This window comes from Filicampus tigris, chromosome 4, assembly GCF_054856515.1.
Source record: "Filicampus tigris isolate MCC_2025a chromosome 4, RoL_Ftig_1.0, whole genome shotgun sequence".
NCBI lineage: Eukaryota > Metazoa > Chordata > Actinopteri > Syngnathiformes > Syngnathidae > Filicampus > Filicampus tigris.
Window position 1 is genome coordinate 28,136,216 of NC_141220.1, and position 26,018 is coordinate 28,162,233.

Sequence of the window (26,018 nt, forward strand, 5' to 3'; positions counted from 1 at the left end):
TCGGCCATCACATTGGAACCCAACCAAACTTTGGTGAATGTTGCGACGCTCATATGAGTCGTTTGATTTCCCCAATTGTGTGAGATTCCTGTGTCATAAACAGTCAACGTCTTTCTGGCCGTAAGCGTCTTATTAATGTAGTGGAACTGTTCTTATCCAATGATGGCAGATTGAGCAGCTCGACCCTACTAAATGTGCCTTAACAAGCTTTCCAAGCAAATGTCAGACTTACAAAAGTAGTCTTCTCCATGGCCAAGTTTTTACAAGTTTGACACGTCTTTGGTGAACAAAATTAGGTCTTGTTTTCAAAGCTATTGTAAGACTTACGTTACCTGTGAACAATGCTCCATAGGATGTCGCTTACAGGATGAATCCTCCCTCTGCATATGAAAGTGTAAAGCTGAGCTTGTGGGAGGTATATTCACTTAAGTGTGAAATGATCTATTTCACGGCATAGTTCAGTGACGGGGCCTTAAATTCACCTTGACAACTGATTAAGAAAGATCGGGTGATTTGTGCTAGTATGAGTTTCACTCGCATTATTACATGGTATCATTATAAAAATCCAAGTTGTCAGGCTCATAGCTACCTTATTCAATTGTAAAATGAAATCGAGTGTTGAAGCCTTTCTAGATGAGGAGCTTGAACTCATTAACACAGTTCACTGCTGCAGCTCCAAAGCATTACTCTCCCGATATTAATTAGGGTTCAAAATCGCAGCTGAGCGGACAAGCTCCACTGACAAGTTTCACTTGATTTGTCTGCACAACAAGGTAACTTTGTGCGTACTACTCAGCTCCTTGTTTGAATATTACAGCAGCATTTTTTAGGAGGATTCAGTTCAAACCCAATTTCCTTGTAGGCTTATGTCAAGAGTTAATGCTCAGGATGCATCACACACATCCAAACCACACTTCTTGAGACACGGGTGGCTACCGAGATCACACAGCGATTTATCAACGTCACTGTACTGAGGAGCAGAAAGACTTACAAGCTGTAATATTCCTGTCAAGATGTCACAGGCAAAAAAAAGTGCATCTTTCTCTCTATAATTGCCGCCCCTCCTGGGACATAAACCATTTCCAGCAGTCCGAACAGGTTTCTGTACTTGTGGTACTCTGCACCCAAAGCCCATAAAGTGTTCAAGTATCCCATTTCCCTTTGTCAAATGTCTCACTTGAGACACAGCACCGCCCTCGTCGCTTTCTCTGGGCCTATCGATACTGTGAAATTTATACCGTGTTAAGTAACTTCGGGGTCATTTGTCTTACTCTGAGGCAATGAATGTGCCATGTATCGCCAATGGCCGGTCTTCGAGTATGTAAGTGATCCATTTCCGCACAATTAAGATGTGTAAATCACGGAGCTCTGAGTGTGAAAGCTACAATTTTTTGCGCTCCAAACCTTTGGCAGAATCCTGAGGCACGATCCCGGAAGCCAATGGAATCGTAGGCCGCTCATCAACTTGGAAGACTCTGCCGGGGGTTATTTCATCATCAACACCGTTTCCCTTCAACGTATCGCTACACCTGTATTCCGGCAATCGGTCTGTGGGAAATTAAAAACGAAATTGAGTTTGTGCAAAGTGCACGTCAGCCCTCTGCAAATACTAATTTGCGGTCAGGCGGGGAATTTAAAAAAAAAAAAAAAAAAAAACAATCTACCTGAGATGAATATCCTTTTCATGAAATACTGTGCAGTGTTCCAATGCTTGGTGCGGCCAACAGTCAGCGCCAAAGTAGGCAGCAGTTTGCCCAGCAGTTTGCGAGAATACACCGTAGTGTGGTACTGTAGGTGAGGGCGGAGCAAATGCCGCTGTCATGCAGTAGATGGAAGTTCCATTCATGTCACACACCTGTTAGGTGAGAGTCTTTGTGTTGCATGTAACCGCAACCTTTTCCCTGCTGTGATCCTGTGAAGGGGGAAACACAACACTGGCACTGAAACACCTTTTAACTTAATATGTTGCCATTTACACATCCAACAATGACAGGGACAGAGTTTCAAATATCATCTCTTAGTTGGACGCCATCAAATCGTGTTCACCTTTTTCACCGCCGTGAAAGCTAATTGGAGTCATTTGTGCTCTGCAAGGTATACGCCGGATGTTTGTCGTGTTGTTGGGCTTTCATTAATATGGTGTACATTGAAGTAAAGGAGCAACAAAAAAATGCTGCTGGTAAACCAAACCCGTGAGCCGTCAGCCTGACGACGAGAATCAAAAAGAAGTCAGCAGGTTGCAGTACTCTGAAATGCCCGACCAGTGGGAATGAGTGCGGCTACCGCTGCAGAAATGTTTCTACTGCTAGTCTATTGCGTCGGATATGCCGTCTACAAGATCGACCGGCGCTAAGGTGTTGGCGCTGTCAGGTCTGACGCCATGTTGCTGTTCACACAAAACATTTGTTTATCCAAGTAATTGTAAAATCGTTTCTGAAATGATGTCTCCAAAATCTTTGGAAACGGTGATGATATGATGGGACGGTAGGCTTTCATTGTCAATCCGCCATGGGGGAAAAACAGACACCGGATCTCATATACTGTACATACGTTGGGCTCTTTGGTGACTAAGGCTGTTCAACAAGCATCTAGTAGTGTAAGGCTTCGGTTTGAAGACATATTCCTGTTATTGTGCACAGACATATAATTATTGTAATGTGGCTTATTGGTATGGATGAGTGATAACTGGAATGATTGCACAATACTAGACTTCTAATTAAAGCAGCAATGGCTTTACAAGTCTATAACACGTCCAAGTTGTTATTTTGTGGACTGCGTGGAATTGACTGTTCGGTTAATCATGCCTTGAAGCGACTGAGGCTAAATGGAATGTTCGACTTGCCCCAATCAGCAGAGAAAACCTTTGATTCAGTCTCAAGTAGCTCTCAAGAAGAACAACATGATGTTAGCTATGGTAAGTTAAACATCATGTATGCAGACTGCCACTATGTCACCTCTCCAGCAGGAAGCGTTGCGTTTTGCTCTACACCGGCAGCAGAAAAAACAACACGTAATTGATTAATTAAAGCAAGAATGTAAGACCTGAACTCATTAAAGTTGAGGTGAGATTTAATGTTATTGTCACCAGTGACCTCAAGACAAGACAAGACTTTGCATTTTAATGTTCATGAAAGCATCCCTCAGGTTGAAATGACGGAGACAGGAGCCACCATGCAAAAACGGTAATATGGACACACGCGAAAACTGTGTGCACCATAGAATTGGAGAGGAAAAATGTTCACAGAGCGCTTATTGTGCTGCAGTCAGAGCATCCTGACCGCAGGTCAAGTAGCTCTAGCTGATGAATTAATTAAGGTCATAAGCTGATAGCACAGTTTGACGGTCATCTTTTGCATTAACATACTGTATCTCTTCGTTCAATGGCTTGCTATGAATCCATTATTCAGAGCTTGACACAAATCATCAGATCAAGCCGTGCTAGAGGAACCTCGAATAATGCTTAGTTGATTGCTCATAACACCCAAAAGGATTAGCGTGCGATGCCGTTCATGTAAACATGACCCAAAGCATTTGGTGATCCTCATTGCAACAGTGGTAGAGAGAGATTATGGCAGACAGCGTGAAGTCGTCGGCTCTATTGATCCCGTCATCGGGTCAGGGGTTGAGTGACTGCAAACTGACAAAATTGACATTTTACTCTCAGGTCAGGGAGGCGGGTAGAATATGAAGGGTATGATTCCAAAACGTGAAGGGTACCTCGTCGTATCTTTGATAGGTTCACACGAATGAGTTGAAATGTTGAATGCACCCACTGTTGACCCGTAGGCCGAGGAGTGATCATTTGCTCTCACTGGTGTCTACGGCCTGGGAGATCACAGGGACAATCTCGAGGGGGTGTTGATACAGACCTGTGCTTTGGCTCGAGTTGCTGTATTACGTTGCTTCTTCACGCCATTCTTCCATCGTGTTCAAGGAAAACGGAGCCCGCTGTTGCCCATAAGCCCACGTGTCATTGAATATTTATCAAGTATCTGATTTGACGGGGGAGGGGGGCAGGGGAGATTTGGCACGTCCCCTCAAGGCCTGCAACTCAACACCCTGTAATAGAAGCTCTAAAACGCGGCTGTCATTTTTTTACCCCGAGGACATGGTTAATTAATTACGTGTTGGCTGCTACACTGCAGGCCCTGAGCAAACTTTTCCACATTAGCGCGGCGTTAAAACTGTATTCATCTGAAAGAATTATGAAAGTACAGAATGGATCGAAAGACGGCGTTCTGCATGTTTCAAACGGCCAGAAGCTCTCCTTGTGGCATTATTAAAGTAAACATATTAGTCAGGTGATTCAGACGCTACCTCAGTCTGTTTGAAGCATACTTTTGTCCGTTTTTAATCAAACTCTACCAGTTTTCTCTTTCCAACTAGGTGCAGACCAAATCAAATATTAGTGTTTTGGTGTGGTCTGGAGACCGTTGGCCAACAGAAAACATTTTCAGTTCGGCCTGCAAGCAATTTGAATGTTTAGCCTGTCATAATTTAAACTCAGCATGTCCCTTTAAAGTCGTCTTCTTCTGCTTGTTGTTCCTTTCGAATGCTAAGTGTGGAACATCAGGCATCAACCAAACCCAAATTCGGTTTTGAGCAATTTTCTTTAGGTGTTTGCCCAGTTCTCTTGGCTTTATCTTAACTAATCTTCTCCAAATGCGTCTTAGCCTCCCCACGTTCCTCTTTCCATGTGGGTTCCAATCAAGTTCCTGCCTTGTGACGTTGTCTGTCTCCTTTAAAGCACACCAGGCTACTTGCTGGTGAGCTGTAGCCTGGTTGACTGTTCATATGCTAAAGCTAGGGCAGCACCTCACAGTCCTGGGATTTCAGCTCGGGCTTTCCGTTGTGAAGTTTACATGTTCTCCCTGCGCTTATGTGGCATTTCTCAGGATACTCCGGCTTCCTACCGCATTACAAAAGCATGCATGTTAGGTTCATTGAAGACTAACTTGTCCGTAGGTGTGAATGTGTGTCAAATCGTTCGTTGTCTTTACGTGCCCTGCGACTGGCTGGCGACGAGTCCAGAGTGTACAGCACCTCTCGCTCAAAGTCAGTTGGAACCTAATGACGACACCTGCTATAGAAAATGGATGAATGGATGATGGATGATAGTAGCACTGTTTCTCTTACTTTGCCATACCCTGCTGCACCTGCTGTTGACCAGTGAGCAAAGATATTGATCCCAAAAAGCTTGTCGAGACGTATTTTGGTTTACCAAGCAGGTAACAGGTGGTGAGACCGAATTCATAGAGGTTTATCTGTCGGTTTTGATTGATTCTAGTTGCCTGGATCGGTCATATTACGACTGATGTTATTGTAAATCACATTAGCGGGTAGACAGGCTGTGTGCTTAGGTCAAATGCAGGCATCACAGAGCGCGAAGCAGTGTTTGATGCACTTTAATTCCTCATTACTCCGAACAGTGTGTTTCAGTTAAAGACAAGCGAGCGTTGCGATCGATCGTCTGCAACTGGAACATTAGCGATTCTCGGGTCGAGGGTATTAAACTCAAATCATTGTGTTCTATTGTTTGGTGTGTTGTATTGATTTGGTCCTAGGTTTCACCGGCGAGAGAGAAAAATGGCAGCCTGGACTGTCTCACACACAGAGAGTTGGATCTATTCGACAACAATTTGTGAAAAGCGATACAAAATACACCTTCGATCTTTTCATTTTGCTCTCTGAATTGATGGCAAACATACTATAAGTTCCACAGCCTGAAACTGAATCTAATACCATGGATTGTAAATGTAAATATTCCACGTGTTGCTTCCGGACAGAGACATCTTAATGCAGCGGTCATTAATGATCAGTCTGCTTGCATGAATCACCATTTCATTAGAGTTGTTAGCAGACAGCACTGACGAGGCTTGCAGGGTCTTAATAACATAACGGCTCTCAGTTCAGACTCAGAGAGACCCGTCGTGCATGATAAAGCTGTTGAAGGCCTTGTATAGCTAGAATGTATATTCTGAGCCACAAGCTTCTTTTGCCATTTTCTCAGGTTTGACACTGTAAGTATGGGAAGAAAATGAATTCAGGATTTATACTGCAAACCCCGTTTTAAAAGGACATCTTGACTTCAATGCCCGAACCTTTAGCTTTTCATGTTAAAGTCCTTGCAAAGTGAAAATAAATGTCTTCTTAATTTGACACAGCACAGACGAGAGTTTTGTCAAGAATCCTGCCATGTTTGAATAATAAAAAAAAAAAAAATTAGCAATCATGAAAAATTGTGCGTCAGATTGGGGAAATCTCCAGCCATTCTCTCGGCTCTTGAATGCAGTGGGCGTGTCCGCTGAATGCACTGAAACCCCGCCCGCTCAACTGTCAATCAGATACCACTTCTATGACCTGGAAAAATGGACGCTACTTTGTCTAGCATCTTTCCGATGTCTCGGAGATATTTACATATTTAAGTCCCCAAAACGTCTCAGTTTAAGGCCTGGGGTGGCAGGAATATATCCCACATCTCGAAGCCCGTGTCCACACGCTGACTGTCAAGTCGGACATGGACTGTTTCCCCCACGCCCTTCCGCCTTTCTCCGCGTGACGAGGACACACTCACGGCCAATAGCGAGCGGCTTTGCCAGCGGACTATCCGCGTGGGCATAGCTGGCTAGCTAGTTATCTGCCCGTCGCAATTAAGCTTAATGCTATATCTTCACAACCGAGTACTACATAGTTCTCAGTCTTTGCACGTGTTTTCTGCAGTTATCTATAAACATGTATAATGTATTTGTAAACAAATCTCTGAATACACTTTACAGGTTCTTCAAGATTAGCCGTGTCATTATGGTTGTTTCACAAATAGTGACAAGTATCTGACTGTAGCGCACTCTTTGCTAGCTTTTTGTCTAAATGCAAAGGCGGTGGAGGCCTGACATTATTTTCTGGGGTGAACAGATAAGCAACGGCAGGCTTTTGTGCTTCACGACACTGTGCCAAAAATCCATCCGTCAACACAAAAGTTAAAACAACCTTCATGTGAACAAGAGAGAGGCTTCTTTTTTCCTGGCGCTATTCATTTGCATGGGCTTTGTTTTATGATCACATGTGACATTTTCTACATTAAATCTTCAGTCTTTGTTTCCACATCCAATGAACTTCATGCCAAAACATGGGCAAATTTATTACCTTGTGCGTTTATATTCAGCCCCAACAATGTGTATCTGCATAAATAGAGTTGGAAAATATGGTTCTTTTCCCTCTATTCTGGTCACATGTGTGCCCATTCAATTCTGTATTGTACGCTAAAGCTCGCCATTATCCTTTGTTCTCTGACTGGTTTATTCAACTGGATTTCCTGTCGTGTATTCTACATGAAAAGCATGCAGCTCGTCTCCAACTGTTCACTCTTCAAGCACTGTGGGGTCTAATGGTCACTCCGGGGCCTGTCAGTCTTCTCCAAAGCGCCGGCTTTGTACGTACTCCACTGCTGTCTGACGCCTGCTGCCTTGCACCTTACGACAAATGTCAACGAATATTGATTTAGCGCTTCCTGACTTGAGGTCGCCACCTTTGTGTGACCACAAAGGAAAAAAGGGCTTGACCTTCATACGCATTTCAGCTCGACCTTAAATAGTGAATCTCAAAGCGCTCTCTGCTGTTTGCTTTTTCAACAACAGCAAGTGACGCCAAAAAATAAATAAATAAATAAATAAATAAATCAACCTTCTAAAGCCACGAAACAAAACGTTAAAATATGAATAAATTGGTGTTTGACTTCTGACTGAACAGGTTAAGAATGACATTTGCTGAAGTGATGCACTGAATCCAAGCGGCATGATTCCCAACTTTCTTCTCGCATGGCAGATTTTTCTCATTAGGAGCCAGTTGACTGGAAATCCTCACAGGGCCATCCCTGCAATCATCTGATAACCACAACGCTCGCATTCAGTTCATCGGAGATACTCTTTGAGAGCTAGAAAGTAAAACAAAAACAAAAAAAAAAACCTGATTTCCCAAAGGTGTAATGATACGGATGCTCCTGATGCTTTTGTCGGAATGGTTCGCGTAAATTCATTACAGTCAATTTGCGCTGAACACTGGCAGGTGTAAACGTCGAGTATGATCAACAGACAGATAAAGTGAAGACGGGAAGACGAGGCAAGGAAGGACGACTCTTGTAACCGTTTGAGCTTCAACACTCTTACAATTTTGTGTAGATGATCGAGTTCTGCCGAAAGTCGTGAGCACTGAGAGGACGGCTGCCCTCGGCCTGTACTCCCTCTGCTCTTGCCTTGCTTGCTCAGGGGAGCACTTTTTGGTCATGTTAGATGCATCCGTTGCATCGGCGTCTCTTATTCTTTTAACCCTCAAAGACCTTTGATGGAAACAAGAGATGTTGCTAAACAGGAAGAGGTTGAACTCTTTGCCGAGTCCCGACAAACTGATCCATTCAGTTGATCTTTCTCTCACTGAATATTTCTTGTTTTACTTCAATCATTCTTACCGCCCATCGGGAAGAGGTCACTGCACTCGTGAAGTAGTTCAAGAATTCAAACACCAGCGTTTTTAGAAAGTGCTGCTACACGATGTGAGAAAACGTGGAGCGGCTGTCATTGCGTTGCCTCTTGCTTACGAGGGGGAAAAGCAAAGCCTCAAGAATACTGTACGCTGGGCTGGTTGCCATCACAGGAACTGCCCTGTAGTAACGTTGTCAAGGAAAGAACAAAACTAGAATATACTGCTTCCTCTAAAACCAGATGTCTTGGTAAATCACCAATATGTAGTCATTCTGCTTTAAAATAAAAGCTTCAAAATCACATTAGCGGTGCAGTAGCTTGCGCTAAGGAGAAGAACATCTGGTTGAATGCCACAGTGAGTCAAGATGATATACTTTTGTTGTCTATTCTTGAGGCGATGCAACCAGTCTGGTTCCCTTCGAGTCAGCATTCAGCATTTTCGCCGGTTGATTATTAAATCGTACCGAGCTAATCAGAACTCTTTTGACTTTTTAGCACCATTTCGCTGTGCTAGTGATTGCAGTAGTGGGGTATGGTTCGATTGTGCAGGGTGGAGCTTGACACCCCCACAGTGCCACTTTTACGAAACTGAACCACTTGGTAGAAACGCAGTTTTGTTAGATCAACATCCAAGAGCCACCCAACTTTCACTTTTGTAAACTGAACTGCAAATGTGAGTTGTCAGAAATATTTATGACTGATCGTGATCGTGAAAATTGTCCCGACTGTTACTAGATTCAAATGTTTCAAACTCATTCTCGGGATTCGTCCAAGCGTGCCTTACCGACATCAGATGAAGTTCATCTATTAGACGGAAACTCGACCAGACAGAATTTCACTATGCAAACAATGGTTTCTTTCTGTACTTTACTGCTTGACGTGTTCCATTACTTCCAAGGCTCAGCCCGCCTGGCCCCAGAGGCTTTCTCCTTGCCACATAATGATAGATTGCAATTTCTATTTCATTGAAAAGTCACTCATGGGAACAGGTAAATGAACTGTGGGTGGGCATGTTGATTTTGCAGAGCTGAACATGATGCATGTACACTGCCACAGCTCGACTGACATTTAATACGCTGCTATTCATTTTAACTGACGGATGATCATTTCGAAGTGTGGGTTATTTCCAGCATGGGTGACAACTCAATGTTGCCGCAAAAGTACAGCTTAGTCGTGTAGACAACAACATTGTTTCACTTGCAGTATTCCGTTACCAGAAATGGCCATTTGTTTCAAAAATGCAACAAATGTTAAACTTCCACTACAAATACCATTTGCATAAATGCTCAAATCAACAGCGTGTTATCGAAATTATGTTGTCAAACTGAAGTAGAAGCAGAGAACTATTTAGAATCCAAACAGGCAAATCGTTAGCTATAATTTGCACAAAAATGACAACAGAACAATTTGTAATACTTTTTATGCGCAAGACTAACATTTTCCTTTTTCGCATTATGTTAATTTCTGTCAAAAATGCTAAACGGCTGCACTTTCTGCACTACATTAACCAGCAAATGTCAAAACCTAGACCGGCGCCAATTAATTCACCATTTAGCGAGTAATCAAGTGTGTTAAATTAACATTAAACATTCGGATGCTCCATTACCATTTAACGTCACCAAGTATTAAAGGCGGAAAACGCTCTGGTAAGCGGCCCCGATACTATTGAAATAAATGTTACTGCTTGGATTAGTACCGAGACCCTTTGTGTTTGCAGCTTCAGTGGCGGTGCCGTTTAGCTCGCCAAATATTTTTTGAATGTATCGAATTGGACCGTTCGAATCGTGGTAAAGGACGATTGGTACATTATGTTAATACTTGACGCAACCCAATTGGATGCGAGGGAATACAAACACGTGGTTCTTCGTGATCCAAGCTAGGTAATACTGGCGGCTTGGTCCGCTCTTGGCTTCGTGGTTTAGCTCCACGAGGAGTAGGGCGCATTGCAGTGTGCCATAACGTTTGGCTCCCTCACTCACAGCAGGATTAGTGTCCAAGGGTCCTGCTTAATTGGGCCTGATTATCAGTTGCCAGTGCTGCGGAGAGAAAAGGTCATTTGCTCTGCCTTTCAGACCCTTTTTGGCCAATTAATCCCTCAACAGCCAGTGTCTGTGCAGTCGCCTCCCCTCCGACTTCCCTCCGAATCACTGCTGCCGAACGTTAATGTCTCAGTCTTAATTGTTATTCAAAAGAAACACTGCCTAATGTCACAACGCAATCTTCCATGGTCCTAGCTCTAGTCCCCTGACTGTCTTCGACAGAAAGAAAGTGACCTTGTCTGATACCAGTTGAAAAAAACAAAAAACAAATCATGAATGGTTTCCTGCTTGAAAGCAACTGCTGAGTTCCGCTTTCTTATTTCCGTTAAGCTTCGTAAGTGCTTTTGAAAAATTCCCTCAAGGCGCAGTGTTTTTTTTTTTTTTCTTAATTCAAGCTTTTGTTTGGAAACTGAAAAGGAGAGTAAGTGGAGATTTCCTTGGGGAACCACAAAAAAAAAAAAAAAAAACGAGCTCAATTAACCGCCTTAATTGGATGTTGACCATATCAGGAGAATGCTTCCCCTAAAGGTAAAATGTATTAAACGTACGGTATCAATGTTATTCACTGATTGAGCGTTTCCCAATTCAAATACATGTAAGAATGGGTATTGTAACTAAAACTTTGGATTTGGTTGTGAAGTCAAATTTGTCTTTGAAAAATCTTTCTGAGGCTAAGCTGATATTCATAGACTCATTTCAAGAGAAGAAGAATCATCTTTATTTGTCAAGAACAAACAGACATACATGAAATTTGACTTGTGCATTCGAGCCATCACAGTGGTGGACACAGCAAACACACACCATGATTGAGCGACACACACTGGAGGAGGGGGCTACAGAGGTGCCCGGGGAGCAGTTTGGGGTATCGGTGTCTTGCTCAAGGACACGTTTTTTTGTGAGATGTTGGGGACGGATGGTTTTGAACAAGGATCCTCACAGTTGCAGGCAACGACCTTAACGACGTTCAAAGCCTTTTAACTAGTACTGCCATTTAACTGGCGGTTAAGAAAAAAACGAACAAACACGATTCGACAAATGTCAGCGTGGCAACTTATGTTATTGTGCATCGTTGGGTACGGGCAGCCCACCTCCGAAGGTCTTCGACTTCTGGTGAAGGATAATGGGAATGACCCGGGGAGACTGTTTGTTCTCCAATTTGTTCTGCAGCTTCGTGGGATCCTGGAAGGTGCCTTTGGCTGAAATGTTGCCTCTTAAGCCGAGTGAATTGTTCAACGGGGTGAGAAATGAAGATTTATCTTCACATCTGTGAGGCGCTCAGCGTTCCCAGTCACACTGCGTCTTAAGGTCCCGCGGCAAACAGATCAGCATATGCCGACGAAGGCGGATTTTGAAACGTTATAAGGATAATGTCATCTCTGCATTCAGTTTCAGCTCATTCACGAAGTCCATATGAATAAAAAATAAAATTAAAAAAACCACACAACAACTTACTCAAGATATTCATGGAATATCTTATTTGTCTCGGTTCAAATCTCACACGCGATTGCCCGCGCTGCAAGTGAACCTTCATTTCCTGTCAGCCCTCTGCGCAGACTCTCCCCAAATTTGACCTCTCACACAGTGAACCCCATGAATGGACAATAGTGCCCTTCAGTGGGGCCCCGGGGCCATAGCAAAGCCTGCAGCTGGAGCACATAGCCGGGCTGCCCTGGCCCGAGGGCATGCTGACAGCTGAGGAAGATCATTGAACTGCCGAGGGGATTTTTGGGGAAATGTTCAGGAAAGCACAGATGTGCAAGATGAAAAGTGACCTCAACGCCATTCAAGAGGATCAACAAGTTTGGGCTGTTTATTAGATGCAGAGGTTGCATGGCCTTTAACAGGTGCTCAAGGCTTTAAAGGAGTAGCTGGTGGGTGAACCCCTGGAAAGCCGCCGTGATCCGACCCCCCCACCCCTCCCCCCCAGCTCTGTTTCAAACAAAGGAGACAGAAGATTGGAATAGTTACTTTGGAATCTTCGCAGACAACAATGACAATAGTATCGGATGAATGTTCGTCTAGATTCTCAGTCATCCCGATCATGGGAATTCACAAATCCCCCCCTAACTGGACTTCTTGGTTGTCGAACATGTTTAACCCTTTGTTCCACGAGAAATGAACCAAGAAAATCTTTTGAATTTAAACTCAAAGTTGCTTTTGATTCGCATCGGTTTGATGGAAGGATACCGGTCGTATCGTCGTAGAAATTTCGTAGAGCCAAACCGGCATTGATTCCCGCTCAGTGATTTGTTCCAAGCAATTATGTGGCGCTAGGAAACAAATCGATCAAAGCGATACTGATTTTCTGATGCGAACACAGTATTGCAAGTTGTTTCAAACATTGTGTCAAAGTGCTCTTGTGAGTTGATCGAGTGCAGAATATCAGATTTCTAGAACGCCAACATGTCTTATCTTGCCTAAGCAGAGAGTTATTTGATGTGCCATGGGGCAAGGCGGACACAAAAAAAAAAAAATGCTAATGAGCAAGGGCAAATAAAGTCAAGGAAGAAATCTAAGAGTGTGTGAACAAGATAAACGCGATTCAAACCCCGCCACCATCACCAACGTGAACCTTCCTTCTCCCGCAGTCCCGTAACGACGAGCTGTCCAAGATGCCGTTTACTTAAGCCTGCCAGGCTGCTTTGCAATACTTGCCGCTGCCCTCGCCCTGACTCTCCAAATGAGTTGTTATGAGCATAATGATGTGTGCTGCCGCTTGGCGATGTCTTTTAAATCGACCCTGGAGTCGCTTGGTAGCGAGCAAGTAACGCATTCTGATGCGCAGTGCTGCTATCCTTTGGCATTATTTTTGCGCCGATTTGGTCCAGAGAGGAATAGACCTTGCCATAAAGAGTGAACCACGTCAGCATAGTGAGGACCGTAATTTGGCATTTGTGATATCTGTGACTACGATTCACTATACTACATTCCATTCTCATTCAGCATAGTTTGTCCTGAGCACACTGGAACTGAGATTTGACATCCGTCTAATCTCCCCCTGCAGGAAAGAAAATGTCCCGAGTCCGCTGGCGGAAATTGACATTCCCTGTGCCTATTTCAACTCTGACAGCGCCTCGAAGCTTTGTTTCTCAACAGGACATGTGGCGAAAGTAGCTCTGAGAGGTTATAGGGGGAATGCTATCCAACAGAGCAAGAACACACATTGAAACGGTGTTATTGGAGAGAAGGAACTTGTTCAAATTCAATGGAATAGGGGGAAAAAAAAGGGAAAAAAAAAAAAAAACAATCAACCGCAAAATACATAACACAGCATCAAGTCTCGCAAGGACATGAAAGGTCAGACGGCTCGTCTGGCATACTTGTCGCGCAGTCAATTGGACCGGTGGGACTAGAGTGTATACGAATTGTGAATGACCGCTACCGAATGGGAAATCCATTCGACCAACTCGCGATGGCGTCCTGGCATCAATGTCCCCTGACGGCACGCGCGGGCTTCCAGCGCAAGTGACACGGATCCATTTCTTCGTTAAAACACAGAACCAAAGCTGCGCGCCGGCACTCAACCGCTCTGACCATTGATTGAAGACTTGCAGATTGTACACCTGCCGACTTGCTCTCAACCAAACCGAGCCACAAGTGAGACATGTTTGAAAGGAGTTCAATGAGATCTTTCAACAAGAGCGGTTATAGGAACGGGTGCCTTTCACATTTGATCCGGTACAGTGCCGATACCTGCTACCTAAGAATCTGTACCGGTATCGCCCGCAACATATGTTGGAACATTTACATGTGTGTCTATGATTATATTATGGTAGTTTTAATGGTAGAACCTAAAAAATATAAATAACATTTATTTTTCAATAAATAAACTTTGGCAAATAGAATCAAACAACATTTAAATAAAGGTATGACATTTACAAATAACGGACGAATAATACAAACTGCACGAGCAACAAAGACAAAACGTACTTCTCAAGAACACGAATGCCTGCTGTACACTGCGTGATGCATTCGAACCCAGCTTGGACTGCACCATGGCAAGAAAATGACACTTGAAATAGGACGTGAACAAGAATAAAGAGACCAACTGGGATCAAATCCACGACTTGACATGTACCTGACACGGTGCATACCGTACCCGGAAATAGACCCTCAGCTTGCGTGAAAGCTGTGTGACGATACAGACGCGCGCGCCCGAAATGGCTTTGAAATGCTCGTCCCTTTTTCACAAGAGATTTTGCTACCCCACCCCTGTTTTAGATTATGACAATGCAAGATTACACTCATGTACATATTTCAGCCAGCCTGCTTCTTCCGCCCGTCTCAGTTGCACTATTTCAACACGGGCAGGGAATGCTCGGTGCTATGAGTGAGAGCCACACCCTGCAGCTGTGCACCTGGAACAGCTCCCATTCCAACATGGCAGTGAACCCAAACACCTGTTCACACCTGAGGCCAGCGCCTGCGGACCGCCGCCGCCGCCGCCGCCGCCTCCTCCTCGTGCGCCTTTGGCTTCGTCAAAACCGACTGACTCAACATCAGACTAAGTGAGCTACTGCCCGGAAAGTCCTTATAAAGCACGTATAAATGTCCGTATAAAATATGATTTTCTAATCACGTATTTTGGCTTGATAAAACAGCATTTTTAAAAGAGTCGGACAGAAAACCATGTCTTTTGTTTTCAAAGTGAAAGCAACAAGACCTGCAGCGGTGCATTCTATTTTATAATACGACAGATAATGTTTTTGATACGGCTGAGGTAGAAGGGGGGGGGAGGGGCAATCTGCTGTGGATTTCAGATGAAGAATCAATAATTGAAGTAGAGAGCGTGTGATTGCCACGATGACATTTGTCAGGTTGTGTTGCTGCTAGCGCAGATTTGACCTCTTTTGTTTGTTAGGAAATTCTTTGGCGTGCGCGTCAGCGTCCCGTATGTTCAGCTGTGTCACTTTACAAAAATAACACAAACATGTTGACTAATGACCACAAGAGTTTAATCTGGGAGGTCGAAGCCCAGCACGGCAGGGCTCAAAGCCTGCTGTGTAAAAATTATACTTTAGCAGACTGAATTTTGTATGTGAATGCTGTGCTGAGTTGACACCTACTGTAAAGACATTAAAAAAAAGCAACAAACATCGGATCTAATGAAATCTTTTTAGGAGTCGGTTTATGCAGGTCCCGACATTAACGGTGGCTCGGTGGCCCCGTGTCGGGCCACCGCATAACTTGCGGACGATGACTGGACCGAGCCAGTGAACATTTCATGAAGATGAAATCAACACACTCTTGTGGGAGTGTCTAGGGAATTTTCAGGTCACAACCGTCACGGCTCAACTGTTTTTGAGTTTGCTCATGTGACGTTGGCAAGTTGAGCCCTTGAGCACTGTGATGTCGGTTTCAGTAGGCAGCAAGTGCCAAATGGCTGCCGGGCTACCCCCTCAGATGGATAAAAACGGGTGGATTTTGCTGCTTAATTCATATTGTACAAACGCAATATTCATCAGAAGGCAATTTTTGATTTGACTTACCCTGGTAGTGTGCGGAAAGTTTGACATACAGTCGCTACAATTACGACGATCTCTTTATTCTACTTTATTCGAACAATATTTGATTTCTCATAACGTTACATCCGTCCAAATAAATTAAGGTGAAATTTCAATTCATTCTTCATTGTAACAGAACCGTTCCTTTTAAAGCTTTGACATCCCTGTGCATTGTTGTATGCCAATTATGAGTACATGGAAACAGAGCATGATTTTTTTTTTCCACACGATTAAAAGCGCCTCAACAAAGCAACTGCTGTCAATCTGAACGCCAACCGCGCACCTCGGCAGGGAGCGGATGCGTCTTCAAGAGTTTGCCGCAAATAATGTTGTCTGATCTCCAAACAGAGCCCTCCTTTCATTTAGCCCCTTTTTAATGATAAACTTTCTCGCTCCGGCTTTAAGTGTGTGTGCGCGCGATTGTGTCCAGTGTGCCATGCTAGCCAAGGTTATACCCTGGTGAGGGTCCAATTAGAGCGCTGAGACCACCCTGGGGGCTAATTTTCTGCTCAGTGTTTTGGGAAGCCAGTTGCCAGGCTGCAGCCATGTGCGTTAAAATCATTAGCGGTGCTTCGGCGCATCACCCTGAGACACTAAACACTACTAATTCACTTTGGTTGCCTCTACATTCATTATCTGCTCATCGTCTATTATGATTTAAGGCTGTGTGGTTAGCTTGCGCGTTAGATGAAAATGATCTTTTCTCTGTGTTGCCAACACATCAAATTGAACGCCGCTAGGATAAACAGCTCAAAGGTGACACCCGGGGTGGTTTCCGAACATGTTGACGGTGATGCTTGAATTGCAATTTGACAACACCTTATGTATTAGACGCAAATTGCATGGGGGCGAAGTTTTGAATTTTTAAAGTGGTGTGATAAGAAGCGTGAGCAATCCAGCTAATTGTTATGTCAACAAGTTGATCTATGCTAACGTAAAATGAGATGGACAGTCTTAGTTGAAGAAGTTTGAGATCTGAACAACACCACAATGACTTTTGGTTAGCCTAATAGCGTAATTGCCCAAATAATTTTTTACTACATTTCACAATATCAGTTGAAAAAAAAACCACCAGCGTGCTTAGTTTTAATTTAAAAAAAATGTTGATGTCCATTTTGGTTCAAAGTCATGCAGATTGTGGTAATACGCAAAATTGGAATCAGGGCAATTGGACTCTTGTCCTTGGATTTAGAATTTTTTCTTGTTTTACAAAAATATTCAAATATGCCTTAGGGAATATACAAACATATCCAGTACCACACATTTTGTGTAACGCCATCATTGGCAAATCATGAGTCACTCAAAGATTCACAGCGCAAATATGCATCTGGTTAACCCCTCGCTATCCAACTTAAAGACAACGAACAATTATAATAAAACCAGACGTGAATAAACTACATTGAGTCTTCTTCTCAAAGGCAAGTGGACCACAAGGACTCAGCAAGCGGGGCGGGGGGGTGCGGAAGAAAAACCCTAACCTTTGTCTGCCTACAAAGCAGTCCTCAGTCTGCGGACTCATTGCACTTTGTATAAAAGAGCATCACTAATGCGAACGCCCCACGCCAAGCGGCACAAATAGTCATATCACCCAGGAAACCCCTTTTGACTGAGCGCGAGCCAGTGAGCTGTCACTGGCTGCAATCTCCAGCTAGCTTTAACGATGCGTTCGCTGGACTCCCAGGCTTGTTCGTACGTGAAACGCATACGCGGCACTTTCCTATAGCAGCTCGCATGGACTAAACCCGAATGCCATGCACCCATTAGGCCATTTTTTTTCCCCCTTTAAACCGTTGTTATTTTTGGCGCCGCTCCTCGCTGAATATCTGCCTTCAATTCAACATGTGTTTAACAGTCTCGTCAACTGGAACTCTGTGTAGTCTCCCAGCGCTTCCAAAACGTGCACGAGTCAGTCAAGGAAGAATAAGACGAGGCACGCTGTAGTAGCCAATCCGCGAGATTAAAAGTAAAGATTACGTTAGCTGGAAAAATGTCTTTTTGGCAGCTTTTGGAGCCCCCGAAACAAAAACATTGGAGCAACTTTACAAGCTTTAGTTTCCACATAATACAGTAAAACGGTACCTTGACTTAAGGGTGCCCCAAGTTACATTTTTTATCACAAGCAGGTTGATACATGGTTGATTATTTGCTCTGTGTTCCAAATCCAGATTTGACAGCTTCAGACACTTCAGATAGTAAAATGGAAGTAAAGGTTATTGGATGGAACAAACAGTCAAACACGCAAATACAAAAAGTATGCACTGTGCACTAAATCCAACTTCATGCAAATGGGTGGTGGTTTTGTCAGGTGTGCTTTGACGGCTTTCTGTTGTGACAATCCTCAAACTAATAGTGTGTTCATTGGGATCTACCGCAAATTTTAAAAAAAAGAAAGGGAAAACATATGCGATATGGCATCCATCTTTCTAGAGAAGGGCCTGATTAAGATCTCGATTGTACGGTGCATTTCCGCACTTTCAGGCAACATTGGTGTTCTTTCTTTGCTCCACTGGAAAGGCAGAAGAGGGCTTAGTGTAAACACCTCAAGAGGGCTGGCTTTTTCTGTTTTTCCGTGCAGGTGAGAAGCGGAGTTCCCCTCAACAATACACCCCAATCATGGAACCGCGGCAATTTTTTCATCAAGTTCTTCGGGGTCACAATGTTCCCACCAGGGGAACTCTCTTTCAATTCATACACTGATGCACGATGGTCCCTGAATGAGAATCGTAGCACTCAATGTGCATTCCACTGGGTTTGTGTCTTTACAGAGGGCCAGTGAATGAGAAATCAGCATCTCTATAAAACGCTCTATTGGGCACACATCCCCCTTCCCCTCTCTTTGGTCCTTCAACCTGCTGCTGCCCTCCCCCAAAGCCCATTCTCTCAAGTTTGGAATCCATAGGAGGTTTATTTGAGATGCGAGCACCAGTGTGAGAACACTGGGCATGGGAAAAATCTTTTCGTTCGGCCTGAATGGGGGCTTTTAGAGAACCGGACGGGTTTTTTTTCTTTTCTTTTCAGGAACTCCTTCAGTCAGAGGGACAAAGACTATTCAAGGCAAATAGCGCTTCATTGCTGGCTAATTTGAAAGAGTGTCAGAACCCTGTTGGTAAATATGGTGGAGGCCTGACTTGGGATCAGATGTTTGAGCCAAAGTCAAGGCTCCGCTTAGCTCCTGGTGTTTGAGCATGAAAAGAAAAATCGGAGCCACAACGACAACCAGACTAAGACATGAGACATTCCAGCAACATCAAAAGTCCGTCTGGCAGGAGTCGAATCTCGGGAAGATATTCAAGAGAATAACAAAGACATTCTAGTCTCTTTAGAGTCAAGAGTATTTTTCCAAAGGTTCTTCAGAAATGATACACACGGTGGACGCTCAATGAAGCTCTAAAACAGTCTGCGTTAAATGAATTGGTTGATCAATGGGAACGTTTGTTTTACAATTCGAACGCATCGGAGGCTAACCAGAGTCACAGTGCACATTATTCCTTTGGTGGATTTGAGATTTTTCTACATTTAGGTACACACGTCGCCGGTGGCGGGCCAAGACCTCGTCCCTCCGAAATTGTCACGTTTCAGGAGACCCCAAAAAATGGCAAGTTTGCTCAACCATTAGCATTGCGTGGCGAAAGAGAGCAAGCCATTTCAACGCTTGTGATTGCTCAATAATATGTAAAAGTAACACCCACGCGTGCGAACTGACCACCTGGTATCGATTTTTGAAAAAAATATGAAATTCACCAAAATGTGACTCGTGAGGACTTGGCCCGACACCACAGATACGTTTAACGATTAGTCACAATGAAATTGATCAAAGAATAGCAATTACTCCACCGCGTCATGATAGAAATGCAGCAACAACGGTCATGTGGAGTACAGACGAGATCTGGGTAGCAGCTTTAACTTGATAGGTCATTGACAGATTTTCAGAGGTCTGATAAGAGCATTTGGTATTATTTGGGAATGACTGGGAGGCTTTACAAACTTCTAGTGCCTTGATGGATCGGATCAATGCGCAGCAGCAGATGCATCCCAGCTTTGAGGGGGGGGGGGGGGGGGGGGGAACAAAAGTCCCCCGGGGGTGAAGTTGACAAAAATCCAATTGGGCACAAACACTGCACACTTGTGTTTGACTCGGTCTGCTGCGGCTGATCCGCGCCCGTGCGAGTGGCGCTTTGACAGGTCGCCGGAATGTCACGTAAGATCTAAAAGCAAGGCGCGTCAAGTAACGAGAGACCTTTTAACAAGCTCCAAATAAAGGCGGAGGACTTCAAAGAGTCCATTATGGGTACACTACGTGACGTCGAGCTTGTTTCTGAAGCCGCGAATACGTCTCAACGCGTGGAACGCTCGGGCTCTTTGCACATGTCATTTTTGGCCACAGTGCGCTTAACTGAAACAGCGAGCGGTTGAAATAAACAGCTTTTTGGGAGGTCCATGGCTTTAATTAACACCGACGCTGAGCTTGACAGCTGCGATGGCAGCAAGGCGGCCAATCGCAGGTGATGTGTGGGGTACAGGCAGGAATTTGAGCAAGTGTTTGACAGACGAGGCCATGTGCAGAAGTAAGATGACAGGTGCTCGGAGTGATCCAGCAGCATGCTGCCAGAATTAGTTCGCCTTTGGGAGCTCCAGTGGAAGCGCGGCCGAGTTAATGCAAACGGCAGCATCTAAATGCCTTGCACACCATATTGTATCCTACGTCAAGTAAAGTCAAGAAGGTGCCACGGAAATTTATGGTTGGATATTTCATTTTCAGATGACCGGATTGGAAATGTTGAGTTTTTTTTCCCCCCCCGCACCATTTACAGGCAAAATCGTAACGCGGTGTCAATGAAAATGTAAAAATCAACATTAATATGTTCTAAGAAAGTTGATCACAAAACACTTGTATTTAAAATTGAAACGGAGCAAGTGTTTTTGCTGACAGTGTACAGTACTGAATACGTTTTTGGGGTAAAGCAGTTGTAAGTATCACAAAAGCCCTGCCTGTGCTTGTGTTTGAGTGCCGAAGCATGATGAAAACCAGTTTGCACAGCCATAGTAAGAGTTTTTGCCGCCATGTTTTGAAATAGACAAGGAAATCTTTCAGTTGAAAACCCAGGCAGCCAAGTGTGACCAAAACCTCTGAGACAACACACCTACTTGCATAAATCATCACAAAACAAAATATCGATAAAACAAGAATTGGCAAGACCTCGCCCTATCACCGCTCTCTGCTCACCATGCATACCACCACCCGCACTCTCCGTTCCAGCGGTTTTATTAGCCTCTTGGTTCCAAAAGTCCACAATACTTTTGTTTGATCTTCTATTCAAATTTTCTGCCCCAAACGACCGGAACACTCCGCAACAAATAATAAATCTCCGGCTCATTATGATGTCATGTGATGAATTATGTGACATTCTCTTTTTGTTTTTTCTCTCCATTCTACTCTCTAGAAGGGGAGCATCGAAGCGGAACACATTTCCTGAAAATTGAACAATCCGATGGTGAAAGCACCCAAGAATGGGTGGTTCCTTTGTTTGAGACAAGCTCCCACACAGAACCTAGCAGCTCTACTCCTCCATGTTACTGTAAGTAAGTCAACTGTCATAGTCTGCCAAGTTTCCATCGCTGCGGCAAAAGGCAACACACACGCAAGCCAGGGCCTGCTTCTTTCTTAAGCCTGCCATTTTGACACACGCCGACGATGATGCTCATCCAGGCTTTGTGTCGAGGATTAGAAGAGGCAGAAACATCGCAGCCACAGCGAGAGACTCTCAAACTCGTCGCATCCATTTTCTCGCCAATTTAAAACGGTTTGAAGCGTCCGGGAAATTCAGGCCGGACGCGCTGCACAAGATCGCGCCACGAGCGGCGCTGAGCGCGCCCGATCTGTCGGCATCCGAAGTGAAATTTTAACGTGGAATTAGCCAGTGGCCAGGAGGCAAACGGTTGAACCCATAATCCAGAGTGTTATGGGCAAACAAAGTCGGATGTCTTTCATTTCAAATAGCCAGGCGACTTGAGGGTTTCATTGCTGAGCTCACGGAACATCGCAAAGCATGACCGGTCGTCTCTTGACTGTTTTGCAACCAAAGAACAGCAAGGGCCATCGAGTCCAATCGGCATCGGTCACTTTGTACGCCTCCCAACGTGGAGGCTCTGAGTCAGACAACTTGAAGCAGCGGGAACGGATGAATGGCCTATGAATGGTCAGATTGCGGGCCTTTTCATTACCTCCGCCAAGGGAGTTGACGATTCATATTTGGAGGACTATTTGTTATTGTTGACTTTCAGCAGCATTGGCTGTCGATAAGAATAACTGTAATGTCAAAACTCAGCTGCACCGTTCACTCCGGCCTATTTACTTTGGCAAAGAATCGAGACGCTGGATATGGTGCAATGGTGCGGCAGGTCAGTCTGAGGTCTGAGGTCTCATCCCCGGATCGTCCGGTTCTCTTTTGAGTCGGCCCTCATGCTTTCTGCATCCGTCGTGGCTTTCCCTGCCAGGTCGCAGTTCAGCTGTCTCCCGCTGCAGATCCCAAATGGATGCCTTAAAAGATGTTTGCAGCCTCCATTGTGTTAAAACCTTACAGGCAGTTGACGGTTGCTTCCGGGGAGAGTCGCAGGCGCAACTAGAGGAGGCCTTGGATTAATAGTAGCACTATGAATAATGCAGGAAATGTATACATGCAAGGGCGCGCATAGATTCGAATGACTACAAGAGACAGATCAATAAAGCGCTAGGGAAAGGTTAACGCCACATTACGGGCTTTGTGTTGGCCACAGCTGAAGACTTGCGAGAGCTATATTAGGCCAGTGTATAAAGGGGGATTGTAAAAGCGATGCTTGATTGCTCACGTCCTCCATTTTTACTGCTATAATATTTCGAAAATGCAAGCGAGCAGAGCAAAGAACGGTGAGGAGCAGAATTCTCGGCGCTGAGATGCATTGCAGCAGAAACAGTTTGGCAGATAAAATCACGAGTGACCGGTGGACTCTCCGAAATCTACAAATTGGAGGTCAACCAGCATCCCGGATGTGTCCAAAGTGGGCCATATTTGAAGACAAATAAAATGAACTCTAGTTTTGTGTTAAGACCATTCCCATTTAAACGCGTTATGACCTAATTAGTCTGGCGAGTGTTGGCCAGTGATGTTAGGGTGGAATTTGCTGCAAAGATGTAGCGAAGATCACGAGTGCAGCTCACCTTACTGTGAAAAAAATAACAAAAAAAACATCCATCACAGCTGGAAAGACAGCGAACATGTGCGAGCCATCTGGAAATCCCTCCCGAAACTGTATGCATTCTCGACCCCCGAGTCCTGACACAAAGGAGTCATTTTGAGTTTATCATCAAAGATTTGCGCCCCGTTTTTATGCTGCAGATGAGAAGAAACATTGCCCTTTTCATTTGATGAACCTTGAATGCTATCTATTGATGATCATCGGCGTGGCTGCAGGATTCAAAGAGGAGCTGAAAATGTTCATACTTGAATCGGTGAATGCTGAACAAACGAGGCAGAAGAAGCATAACGTCTCTTGAAGTGAGATATTTGACTCGCTATTTTCATCCCGCCATGCTAGTAGTGCCGTTTCGCAGAATGGCAAAAATGCTGAGCCCAAACCAACTTTTAAATGGAGCTGTTAAGCGGTTGTTGCCAGAGGCGATTTCTCTGACTCTGCCGCTCTTTCTTCCAGGGCAGTGCTACCATTAAAATGAATGAGGAAGCTAGCATTTTTTTTTTTTTTTTTTTTTAGCCACTGCTTACAGTCAGAGCAAAAGGAGCCCCACGGGTGTGGAACGCGGTTATTCGTGGACTGGAGCTCAAGCAGGTGTCGTTTGATTATCGCAGGAAAAACGACATCGATGTTGAGCCCATTTAAATCCAGCCGTAGAATGTCCTCGAGGTTAATTATTAAAACCGAAAACAAAACAAAACAAAAAAACGCCCTTCATTTGACTGGCGGATGACAAAGGCCTGACGCGAATGTGATTTGCATCGTTGATTAGCCTCATTTGTATTTGCATTTATATAACAGAAAAAAAGATGCAAAAGGCTTTCGGGATAACGGCCCAATAACAAATTTCTAGGTTTACATCTCAGTCGCGCTTTGATGTTAAGTTAGATCGTAGCGCGGCAAGTTGAAACACTTCCACTTGAAAGGGAGGGATCACGAACCATCGATATTTTCGGTTGTATGAAATGTTGGCAGCATCTCCTTTGGAATGTGAAGTCAACTGAACAAAATATGACACGATTGCACATCACTACAAAATGAGTCTGTGTCTTAAATGTATTGTTTAGGATTTCTAAACTGTGCAGTCATGAATAATCTTTACAATCAGATGAAATAACTGTCAATTATTTCCAGCCTTGCTTTAATTAAACTCACTGGTGAGCCGACCAGCCTGCAAGTTGAGACAGAAAAGATCAACTTGGCCTGAAGGCAACTATGACTCACCGATGTTATTTTGTCTCTAGCAATTGAATTTTTTTTTTTTCTTTTTTTAGGGGGAAGGGGGGTCAAGTCTCTTCCTGTTCCACAACTTTTCAAGACTGACACCGCGTGAGGTGTTGATGCGCATAGCCGTCAGTTAGAGTCAACAGGCTCCATCATCATCGCGCTGCTCGACAAACACCTGACTAAACACAAGGTGACATCTCGTCCTTGTCGTACGACTTCAGCTATGAGGGCACGGTCCGCTTGTAGACGTCCGCTCGTCACGTCATAGTCAGCACAGCGCATTCCACAATCGATATGTGGCTATTTTCCCTATTTTTGGGGTCCTATTCAACGCCAGTGTTTCTATTTCAGCGGGGCAAATGACAGTATGACTTGAAAGCCTGGCTTAGCCCGAGGGAGACGTCGACCATCTCAGAGGGACGCAGATAGCGCCGAGTCTTTTCCTGTCATTAGACATCTTTGGACTTCAGTTAATGTTGCTCCAAAGCGCTGGAATTTCGACAACTCTCCGATGAAGACGTCGACAAAAACTGCACTGGCATTGCAAACGTCTTCTGATCCTGCATTGAGACACGATTGACGACGTCCTTATTTTCAAATGTTTGCGGGCGTCCAAATGGGAACTTGAAATGCCGTACACGAGAATGACTTTGGACTGAATCCCGTCTCCAGCTACCACTGAATTCCACTCTAACACTTTTCGGGGGACCATCAATATTTCAGCATGGAAATGATCCTCAACAAAGAGCTAGAATTGCAAATTAATTTCCCTTCGCCGGCAGAGGGCTAAAATTATGCTCACAGATGAGCTTATTAGGCAAGTGACCCATGCTAATAAAGGAAGAAACGATTGCCAGTTTAAATTGCAAATGAGAGCCTCTTGGCGCAGACAATGCCAAGATTGGGTCCCACCTTTAAAATGCACTCATTTGCTACATTTGCTAATAGTGTGATAAGTATAAAATGGAGTGGAAAGGAGCAGCTCGAAGCACGCTTGGCCGGGAAACTGAAAAAGTTCAGTGCGGGTGGTCAGTTCAAGGTGATCTATGAATAACTTGTGAGCCAACAATGCAGCAGATTTACTCGGCTGCGGAATGGACTCAATTTAGAACGTTTCTTTCCCTAACGTCCACAATGACGGCTTGTGGGGAAAACAACAGTAAACACATTATTTTTATTACTATGAAGGCTGTGAAAATGGTGATTCACTATGTCCAGAGCAAGCGACTTTGGGTGGCCGATAGTTTGCTGGCACCTGCAAAAACTTGAGCTTTTCACTGCATCTATTGTGACAAGACGGGACAAAAGGAAGGGCAGGATGTAGCCGCTGCAGCTGTGCATACAGGACAACTCGACGGGGCACAGTAAAGTTCAACAACCACACATAAGAAGCAAGAGCTCACAAGAATTTGGCCTGATTATTTTTAACCACCCACAAACTGGTAGCATTTGCTTTTATCGGCATGTTACAAAGATTGAACGACTTAAGATTTATTGCAGCCGACTATGATGTGATGGAAGTTGAGTCAAAGTCAATTAATCGAGTT

At 44.3% G+C, this 26,018-nt stretch overlaps 1 protein-coding gene and 1 long non-coding RNA gene across 3 annotated transcripts in view; one reads left to right on the plus strand and one right to left on the minus strand.

Moving 5' to 3' along the window:
• LOC147149259 (uncharacterized) overlaps nucleotides 1–26,018 on the minus strand; it is an 88,665-nt gene that overhangs the window by 53,724 nt on the left and 8,923 nt on the right. For both annotated transcript variants that reach the window (XR_015086554.1, XR_015086555.1), the window contains exons 2-3: nucleotides 1,665–1,912; nucleotides 1,405–1,548 (exon numbers count right to left, since the gene is read on the minus strand). This is a non-coding gene — a long non-coding RNA (uncharacterized LOC147149259). The remainder of the gene's footprint in view (nucleotides 1–1,404; nucleotides 1,549–1,664; nucleotides 1,913–26,018) is intronic.
• Nucleotides 14,920–26,018, plus strand: part of rgma (repulsive guidance molecule BMP co-receptor a) — a 28,659-nt gene continuing 17,560 nt past the window's right edge. Inside the window, exons 1-3 of the mRNA XM_086028790.1 lie at nucleotides 14,920–15,021; nucleotides 21,459–21,593; nucleotides 24,519–24,661. The gene's annotated coding sequence lies outside the window, so the exon portion shown is untranslated. The remainder of the gene's footprint in view (nucleotides 15,022–21,458; nucleotides 21,594–24,518; nucleotides 24,662–26,018) is intronic.